Here is a 10,576-nt window from a genome sequence, read left to right on the forward strand (position 1 = left end):
TGGCGGTCAACATAAAAGGGAATCCAAAAGTCTTCTACAGGCATGTAAACAGTAGACGGGTAGTAAGAGGAGGGTGGAGCCGATTAGGGACCATCAAGGAGGCAGAGGGGATGGCTGAGGTACTAAATGAGTTCTTTACATCTGTCTTTACCAAGGAAGATATAATTGAGATACTGGATGGGCTAAAAATTGATAGAGGTACTTGAAAGGCTAGCTGTATTTAAAGTAGATAAGTCACCCGATCCGGATGGGATGCATCCTAGGTTGCTGAGAGAAGTAAGGGTGGAAATTGCGAAGGTACTGATCATAATCTTCCAAACATCCGTAGATACGGGGGTGGTGCCAGAGGACTGGAGAATTGCAAATGTTACACCCTTGTTCAAAAAAGGGTGTAAGGATAAACCCAGCAACTATAGGCCAGTCAGTTTAACCTCAGTGGTGGGGAAACTTTTAGAAACGATAATCCAGGACAAAATTAACAGTCACTTGGACTGTCAATTGATTAGGGAAAGCCAGCACGGATTTGTTAAAGGCAAATTATGTTTAACTAACCTGATAGAGTTTTTTGATGAGATAACAGAGAGGGTAGATGAGGGCAATGCAGTTGATGTGGTGTATATGGACTTTCAAAAGGCGTTTGACAAAGTGCCGCACATTAGGCTTATCATTAAGATTGCGGCCCATGGAATAAAGGGGGCAGTAGCAACAAGGATACAGAATTGGCTAAGGGACAGGAAACAGAGTAGTGGTAAACGGTTGTTTTTCGGAGGTGTACAGTGCTGTTCCCCAGGGATTAGTGCTGGGACCACTGCTTTTCTTGATATATATTAATGACTTGGGTGTACAGGCCACAGTTTCAAAATTTGCAGATGACACAAAACTTGGAAGAGTAGTAAACAGTGGGGAGTATAGTTATAGACTTCAAGAGGATATAGACACACTGGTGGCATGGGCGGACATGTGGCAGATGAAATTTAACTCAGAAAAATGCGAAGAGATACATTTCGGTAGGAAGAACAAGAAGAGGCAATATAAACTAGAGGGCACAACTCTAAAAGGAGTACAGGAACAGGGAGATCTGGGGGTATATGAGCACAAATCATTGAAGGTGGCAGGGCAGGTTGAGAAAGCGGTTAAAAAAGCTTACGGGATCCTGGGCTTTATAAATAGAGGCATAGAGTACAAAACTATTGAAGTCATGATGAACCTTTATAAAACACTTGTTCGGCCACAACTGGAGTATTGTGTCCAGTTCTGGGCACCACACTTCAGGAAAGATGTGAAGGCCTTAGGGTGCAGAAGAGATTTATTAGAATGATTCCAGGGATGAGGGACTTTAGTTACGTGGATAGACTGGAGAAGCTGGGGTTGTTCTGCTTGGAACGGAGACGGTTGAGAGGAGATTTGATAGAGGTATTCAAAATCATGTAGGGTCTAGGTGGAGTAGATAGAGAGAAACTGTTCCCACTGGTGGAAGGGTCAAAGACCAGAGGACATAGATTTAAGGTGATTGGCAAAAGAACCAAAGGTGACATGAGGAAAAACTTTTTTACACAGCGAGTGGTTAGGATCTGGAAAGCACTGCCTGAGGGGGTGGTGGAGGCAGATTCAATCATGGCCTTCAAAAGGGAACTGGATAAGTACTTGAAAGGAAAAAACTTGCAGGGCTACTGGGATAGGGTGGGGGAGTGGGACTAACTGAATTGGTCTTGCATAGAGCCGGCGCGGACTTGATAGGCCGAATGACCTCCTTCCGTGCTGTAACCTTTCTATGATTCTATGACTGAAACGTTAACTCTGTTTCATTCTCCACAGATGCTGCCTGACTTGCTGAGTATTTCCAGCATTTTCTGTTTTTATTTCAGATTTCCAGCATCCGCAATATTTTGCTTTTAATTCGATGAATCCTATCCATCCAATTTTGATATACAAAATAACCTTGTAAAGAGTTAAAGTTTGAGTTCTGATCTTTGGTATGAGAAATGGGAGGGCATGGAATGCAGTTCTGAAGAGGGAAGTTGAACAGACAGATCAGGTAGAACAGTTTTATGCAGAGGTTGGTGAATGTTTGGAATGGACTGCCCAGGGAGATGATCTAGACTGATAACATCAGTAATTTTGAGAGTGAGTTTGGATGGACATTTGATGAAATCAATTGAGGGATAGATGAGTGAACTGTAGTTTTGAACTCGGGCCAGTCAGGTGGACTTTCATGGTCATTTCCTGTCCTGTACATTCCTACGTTCCTAATATGGGTTAGATTGTGGAGATACACAAAGAACGTACCAAGTCTATAGGTAGAGCTTAAAAATCTGACCTGTATAAACCAACAGTTCAGCTTCTTTCTACCACTTCATAAATCATAGCTCCTCTCATGGATTGAGACTTTCAGTCCCTTCTACAAACTTTCAATATTCAGTCACCAGTAGTGGTATTTTGAGTATCACATGAACTGATTACATTCAGGAAGCCATTCATTACTTACATCAACCATTTTATCTTTAACCAGAATATTATATAACTGAAGAAAGCAGCTAACCACCTAGTTGCCCTGAAAAGATGGTGGTGGGCTGTATTTTTGAACCTCTGCAGTTAGTGGGATAAAGGTACTCCCACAATGCTGTTGGATAGAGAGCTCCAGGATTTTGACATATTGACAATGAAGGAACAGCAATATAGGTCCAAGTCAAGAGGAACTTGGAGGTGATGGTGTTCCCATGTACCTGCTGCCCTTGCCTTTCTAGGTGGTGGAGGTTGCAGGTTTGGGAGATTCTGCTGAAGAAGCCTTGTTGACTTACTGCAGTGCATCCTGTAGGTAGCACTCACTGCAGCCACAGTATGCCTATGATAGAGGGAATGGTTGTTTATGTTAGTGGATAAGGAGCCGATCAAGCAGACTACTTTTTCCAGGATGGTGTTGAGCTTCTTGAGTGTTGTTGCAGCTGCACCCAATCCAGGCAAGTGGAAAATATTCTATCACACTCCTAATATGTGCCTTGTAGGTGGTGGAGAGGCTTTGAGGAGTCAGGAGATGAGCCAATTGCTGCTCTAGTAGCCATATTTATATGGACGGTCCAATTGAGTTTCTGGTCAACAGTGATTCCCAGGATGATGGTGGTGGGGGACTCAGCGATGCTAATGCCATTGAATGTCATGGGGAGGTGGTTAGGCTTTCTTGTGAAGATGGGCATTGCCTGGCACGTGTGTAGCACAAATGTTACTTGCCATTTATCAGCCCAAGCCCGAATGTTGTCGAGGTCTTGCTGCATGTGGACATGGACTGCTTCATTATCTGAGGAATTGCGAATGTAGCTGAACAGTAATCATCAGAGAACATCCACACTTCTGATCTTATGTAGGAAAGATCATTGATGAAGCAGGTGAAGATAGTTGGGCAATTTGTTGGTCTATCTCAGCAATTGATAACCACCTAACACCATTATGTTGGGAAGTCTCTGCTCCCTCTATTCACAGCCAGAAGGGACCAGAGACAAAATCACATGCAGTCAGTCAGGTCCAGCAAGGCAAGGTCAGGTTTTTAAAACAGCTGCAAAGGCAAGCTTTGACTGGGCTCAGAAGGAGAATGCAGAAGAGTAGTTAGGGATTACTATGTTTAGATCAAGTAAGACAACCCACTGATATGGGGAAGTATGTCTTGTTCATTATTTTGTATCATTAAGTGAGGACAAGTTGCACTGATTAGACAAAGTGAATCTGATCATAAGTGTTCCTCTACGTTCACATGCTGCAAAATAAAGTAGTTTAACTATTCATATCGGGCAGAAAGTTTGAGCCACGAGCAAATTAGCATAGGGTAAATAAGATCAAAGAGATGAATGCATGGCTCAAAGATTGGTGTGGGAGAAGTGGGTTTCGATTATTGGCACCAGTACTGGGGAAAGAGCTGTTCCGTTGGGACGGACTACACTTGAACCATGCTGGGACCAGAGTTCTAGCGAATTGAATAACTAGGGAGGTAGAAAGAGGTTTAAGCTAAATAAGTAGAAGGGGGGGGAGGGGAGAGGGAGAGGGGAGAGGGGAGGGGGAGGGGGAGGAGGGTCCCGGTGGAGATAAAGAGAAAAGACAAGGAAGCAATGCAAGAAAGTGATTCAGGTAAGGATAACCAGATTGTGTCAGGAAGGGACAGAGCGTACAAACAAAAGAGTGCACTAACAAATAGGGTCCAGGTAAGAAAAAATGGTAATACGACAAATATGGCCATAGTACAAAAAAATGTTAAGATGTCTAAAAATGTTAAAAAGACAAAGCTAAAGACACTGTATTTGAATGCACGAAGCATTCATAATAAGTTGGACGAATTAACTGCGCAAATAGATGTAAATGGATATGATATAATTGCAATTACAGAGGCATGGTTGCAGGGTGACCAAGGCTGGGAGCTGAATATCCAAGGGTATTCGATAATTAGGAAGGACAGGCAAAAAGGAAAAGGAGGTGGGGTGGCATTGTTAGTAAAGGATGAAATCAGAGCAATAGTGAGAAGGGATATTGGCTCAGAAAATCAAGATGTAGAATCAGTGTGGGTGGAGTTAAGAAGCACCAAAGGGCAAAAAACACTAATAGGAGTTGTCTATAGGCCTGCAAACAGTAGTGGTAATGTAGGGGATGGCATCAAACAGGAAATTAGAGATGCATGTAACAAGGGTACTAAAGTAACCATGGGTGACTTTAATCCACAAAAAGACTGGCCAAACCAAATTAGCAATAACTATGGAGGATGAATTCCTGGAGTGTGTATGAGATGGTTTTTTAGAACAGTACGTTGAGGAGCAAACCAGGGAACAGGCTATCCTAGATTGGGTATTGTGCAATGAGAAGGGGTTAATTAATAATCTTGTTGTGCGGGGTCCTTTAGGGAAGAGTGACCATAACATGATAGAATTCTTCATTAAGATGGAAAGTGAAGTAGTCCAATCCAAAACTAGGGTCCTAAATCTAAACAAAGGAAATTACAAAGGTATGAGGAGTGAGTTGGCTATGATAGATTGCGAAGCTTCATTAAAAGGCATGACAGTGGATAGGCAATGGCTAACATTTAAGGAACGAATGTATGAATTGCAACAATTATACGTTCCTTTCTGGCGCAAAAACACAAAAGGAAAAGCGACCCAACCATGGCTAACAAAAGAAATTAAGGATAGTATTAGACCCAAAGAGGAGTCATATAAAGTTGCCAGAAAAAATAGCAAGCCTGAGGATTGGGAGCAGTTTAGAATTCAGCAAAAAAGGACCAAGAGATTGATTAAGAGGGGAAAAATAGAGTATGAGAGTAAACTTGCAAGGAACATAAAAGTGGACTATAAAAGCTTCTACAAGTATGTAAAAAGAAAAAGATTAGTGAGGACAAAAGTAGGTCCCTTACAGTCAGAAACAGGAGAATTTATAATGGGGAACAAGGAAATGGCAGAGTAATTAAACAAATACTTTGGTTCTGTCCTCACGGAAGAGGACACAAATAACTTCCCGGAAATGCTAGGGAACCAAGGGACTAGTGAGAAGGAGGAATTAAAGGAAATTAGTATTAGTAAAAAAAAAGTGCTGCAGAAATTAATGGGACTGAAAGCCGATAAATCCCCAGGACGTGATCATCTGCATCCCAGAGTATACTAAAAGAGGTAGCCATGGAAATAGTGGATGCATTAGTTGTCATCTTCCAAAATTCTATAGATTATGGAACAGCTTCTGCAGATTGGAGGGTGGCAAATGTAACCCCACTATTTAAAAAAGAAGGGAGAGAGAAAACACGGAACTACAGACAGGTTAGCTTAACATCAGTAGTAGGGAAAATGCTAAAGTCTAATATAAGGGATGTGATAACAGGACACTTAGAAAATGTCAACGGGATTAGACAAAGTCAACATGGATTTATGAAAGGGAAATCGTGTTTGACAAACCTACTGGAGTTTTTTGAGGATGTAACTGATAGAATAGATAAGGGAGAATCAGAGGATGTGGTTTATTTGGATTTTCAGAAGGCCTTTGATAAAGTCCCACAAGAGAGGTTAGTGTGCAAAATTAAAGCACACAGGATTGGTGATAATATATTGGTGTGGATTGAAAATTCGTTAACAAACAGGAAACAGAAAGTAGGAATAAATGGGTCTTTTTCGGGGTGGCAGGCAGTGACTAGTGGGGCACAGCAGGGATCAGGGCCCCAGCTATTCACAATATATATCAATGATTTGGATGAGGTAACCAAATGTAATATTTCCAAGTTTGCTAATGACGCAAAACTAGGTGGGATCGTGAGTTGTGAGGAGGATGCAAAGAGGCTTCAAGGCGATTTAGACAAGTTGAGTGAGTGGGCAAATACATGGCAGATGCAGTATAATGTGGATAAATGTGAAGTTATCCACTTCGGAAGGAAAAACAGAAAGGCAGCTTATTATTTAAATGGTGATAGATTGGGAAATGTTGATGTACAAAGGGACCTGGGTGTCCTTGTACACCAGTCACTGAAAGCAAACATGCAGGTGCAGCAAGCAGTTAGGAAGGCAAATGGTATGTTGGCCTTCATTGCAAGAGGATTTTAGGGTTTTAGTACAGGAGTAGGGATGTCTTACTGCAGTTATACAGGGCCTTGGTGTGGAGTATTGTGTGCAGTTTTGGTCTCCTAACCTAAGAAAGGATATACTTGCCATACAGGGAGTGCAGCAAAGGTTCACCAGACTGATCCTTGGGATGGCAGGACTGTCGTATGAGGAGAGATTGGGTCAACTCAGCCCGTATTCACTCGAGTTTAGAAGAATGAGAGGGGATCTCATTGAAACATATAAAATTCTGACAGGGCTAGACAGGCTGGATGCAGGGAGGATGTTTCCCCTGGCTGGGGGGGTCCAGAATGAGGGTTCACAATCTCAGGATACGGGGTAGGACATTTAGGACTGAGATGAGGAGAAATTTCTTCACTCAGAGGGTGGTGAACCTGTGGAATTCTCTACTACTGAATGCTGTGGAGGCCAAGTCACTGAATATATTTAAGAAGGAGCTAGATAGATTTCTAGACACAAAAGGCATCAAGGAGTATGGGGAGAGAGTGGGAATATGGTATTGAGATAGGGGATCAGCCATGATCATATTGAATGGCGGAGCAGGCTCGAAGGGCCGAATGGCCTATTCCTGCTCCTATTTTCAATGTTTCTATGTTTCACCAAGTCCCTTCTCATCTCACTGACTGCCTACAGATTTTATTCCATTTCTCTCCACAATTAGATGGTCTATAGAACAACCCCACTAATGTAACAATCCCGTTTATCTTTGATCTCTAACCATATTGGCTCTGTCTGAATCTCTTTGTGTACATCAATCTTCTCTAGAACATGTTTCACCTCTTTCACCAATATTGCTACTACTCCTTTCTTGTCTATCTTGTCCTTCCTAAAAATATTATAACCCAATGTGTTTATTTTCCCAATTCTGCCCAGTCTGCAGCCAAATTTCTGTTAGTGCTATTAAATTTATACCTTCCTATGACAATTGCTTCGAATTCCCCCAGTTTATTTCTCACACTCTGAGCTTGGAGTACATGCATTTTATCTTTTTTTGTTCATAATTAAAGCTACTCTTTCCTCCCTTTATTGTCCAAGTTAACACCTCATTCCTTCTCACTGTTCTTTCATGTAGGAACACTGATAGTAAACATTCACATATAAGTGATTTTGCAAACCAGACGGCCATGATTAATGAATAAAGCATTAAAAAGAATAATATCAAATGTTTAGTAGCTAGATTGGGTCTATTCATTTTGGGCGCAAAGTGGATTGATGATCAGGCCAAGACTACTGCCCTTGGAGAGGCCTGAGTATGAACATCAGTGGAAAAAAATGATTTGAATTGAACTCTCTTAGTTGAGAGTCCGTACTGTAGTGTTAAGACCAGCTGAACACTCAGAATTTATTAAAGGGTCAAAATCGTATTGTAATATTTTGAATTATATTTAATAGCAGTGTGTGTGTTTAATTAATGAAATAAGTATGTTCACGAAATACAACTTAAAACTTAATATAAGGACCTATTGGAAGACTAAGGGGAAAAAATTGGACTTGCCTCCAAAATGAGTAATAAGCCAACAAAGCAATTGCTTTGTGCGTTGATCCCTGCTGGCGTGAGGGCCGAGCTAAATTCTGTATCGGGCCTCGTTTGAATGAAATAGGTGAGCTGTAAATGCCAATTGGACGTTCCTCTGCAGCTTGCTGGTCAAAGCCTGATGAATTTTGGCCAGCTCCAACACCAAGGTAGCTCGCGGGTAGGTTCTGAGGAGAGGAAGAGAAGTGGAGGACTAAAAGCCCGGCAGCGTCCCGCAGTATTTTTGTGCAGGCAGGAGGAACACTCTTGCTCCTCCTCACTCTACAGAAATGTAACTCTTAAAAGTTTGTACCAATTTCTTGAGCGGCCACCAGCGATCCCTTTGAGGATAGCTTGTTAGACCGCTCATGACCTGGTACAACTAGGTGGACGTGCAGGTTCCATCCATTTGTACCCAAATTTTGCATTGAGGCCCTGCAACCGGCATTAGGACTCCGATTTGCCTATACAAGGTGTCTAACGCCTATTTCAGACAAGCACACCGATCACCTAAAAGACGGCCACTTCCAATATGACAACCTGTGGACTTACAGGACAGATCGGGAGGTCTCAACCCGAAATTTGTCCCCTAACTTTTATTTTACACCAATAAACAGGTAAACAAAATTGAATTTCTCCCTGAAGTGTCTTTAATTCTTTTTTAATAAAACTCTGTTTCTGATCACTATAAGTCACTTAGTAGCTGAAAGGTATTGTAATAAATAGCCCTGTAGTTATCTTTGCTATGTCTATGATTTGAGCCCAAGAGCAGGTTTGTTTGAACCTATTATGAAGCACAAGTGAAATAAATTTGAGTGTTCTCAATCCAGTTCTAACTAGTCTGTACCACAAATTAACAACTGTATATAAAAATATTAAAATGAAATTCCAGTGCCACCTTTGCACTCTATCCTCCTAATAAAGGTTTTTGGAATGATCTGGAGCAAATTCTAATTGCACCTGATACAGCTATTCCTGATGCAGTTGTGCATGTCTGAATGTTGGGTGGGCTGTATGGGGTTCTGTTGTGATGCATGTTGTGGTTGATAAGCCTGCTGACACTCAATGTCAAGGGTCACATGTGAATAATGACCACTATCTGTTTAGATAACCATGGTGAAGACCAGTCCTATGTGACTGTGATCGTGGTAAACTATCCCTCCTCATCCTTCTCAACCTGTCTGCAGCTTTGACACAATTGACGACACCATCCACCTCCAATGCTTCTCCTCCGTCGTCCAGCTGGGTGGGACTATGCTCGCCTGGTTCCATTCTTATCTACCCATTCGTAGCCAGAGAATCACGTGCAATGGCTTCTCTTCCAGCTCCTACACCTTTACACCTGACCCCCTCCTATTTCTCATCTACATAATAGGCTTGTCAGCAAAATTGAAGCCCGTGGAATAAAAGGAGCAATAGCAGCATAGGTATGAAATTGGCTAAATGACACGAAACATAGAGTAGTCATGAACGGTTGTTTTTTGGACTGGAGGAACTGACCTGAAACGTTAACTCTGTTTCTTTCTCCACAGATGCTGCCTGACTTGCAGAGCTTCTCCAGCATTTTCTGTTTTTATTACAGCTCTTTCAGAGTCGGCACAGGCATGGTGGGCCAAATGCCCCCCTTTTGTGCTGTATCATTCTATGATTCTACAGTACTTAGGGAAAATTTTGGCCTATTGATAATGACATCTGAAAATTCCAAATTTTTTATGCAGCTTATAGAATGAAGTATGAAGGCAATAAATTTTAGAGATTTAAATGTCATTGACTTGATCTGAACTCCTTGAAGTGTTACTGTCCTGTAATACACCCTCAGTTTGTATTATTAGATGTGATGCAAAATTGGAAGCTGCATGTAAATAATGGTTTGAATGACTGGTTGTCATGTGTGTAACTTCAGTAACACACAATATTTTCACACATTCTTAAAGGTTATAGTTAGAACCACTGGACTTTATTTGATGGCCAGATCACACCTCAACATTTATAGAGCTGTTAACACCAGGGAAAATGTTAGGAGCGAGATGATTGAACCCATTTAAGCATACTGGGGTGCTGATTACGTTTCATAGTGACGCACAGTTTAACAGGGCATGTTAGAAATTCACATATCTAATTTCAGACCTTCCTATTGTCACTCATTAGGAATGAAAATAACCCATTTTCCTGTTGCATGGTTTAGTAACTTCATATTCTTGCTGGTGACCAATGTCACTCTCCATGACACCACACACTCTCCCCGTCCCATGGGAGGAGTCCAGTGAATGAGCAAACCGCAGGACTTTCGCTGTAATAACCCTTATCATGTGTTTCACTGGGCTCAACCAAACTGTGTAGAAGGGAAGGGGAGGGGGGAAACTCTTTTCATTCACAACTTGTTGGCCCACAGATTGCTAACGATAAGAACAGATCGTCGCTGTGAAATTACAGATCCGTTGGATTTATTGCTTGTGTATTGCTGCTTGTTGGCCGAGGCGGTGAATTCTCC

The sequence above is a fragment of the Heptranchias perlo genome, chromosome 1, assembly GCF_035084215.1.
Source record: "Heptranchias perlo isolate sHepPer1 chromosome 1, sHepPer1.hap1, whole genome shotgun sequence".
NCBI classification, from domain to species: Eukaryota; Metazoa; Chordata; class Chondrichthyes; order Hexanchiformes; family Hexanchidae; genus Heptranchias; species Heptranchias perlo.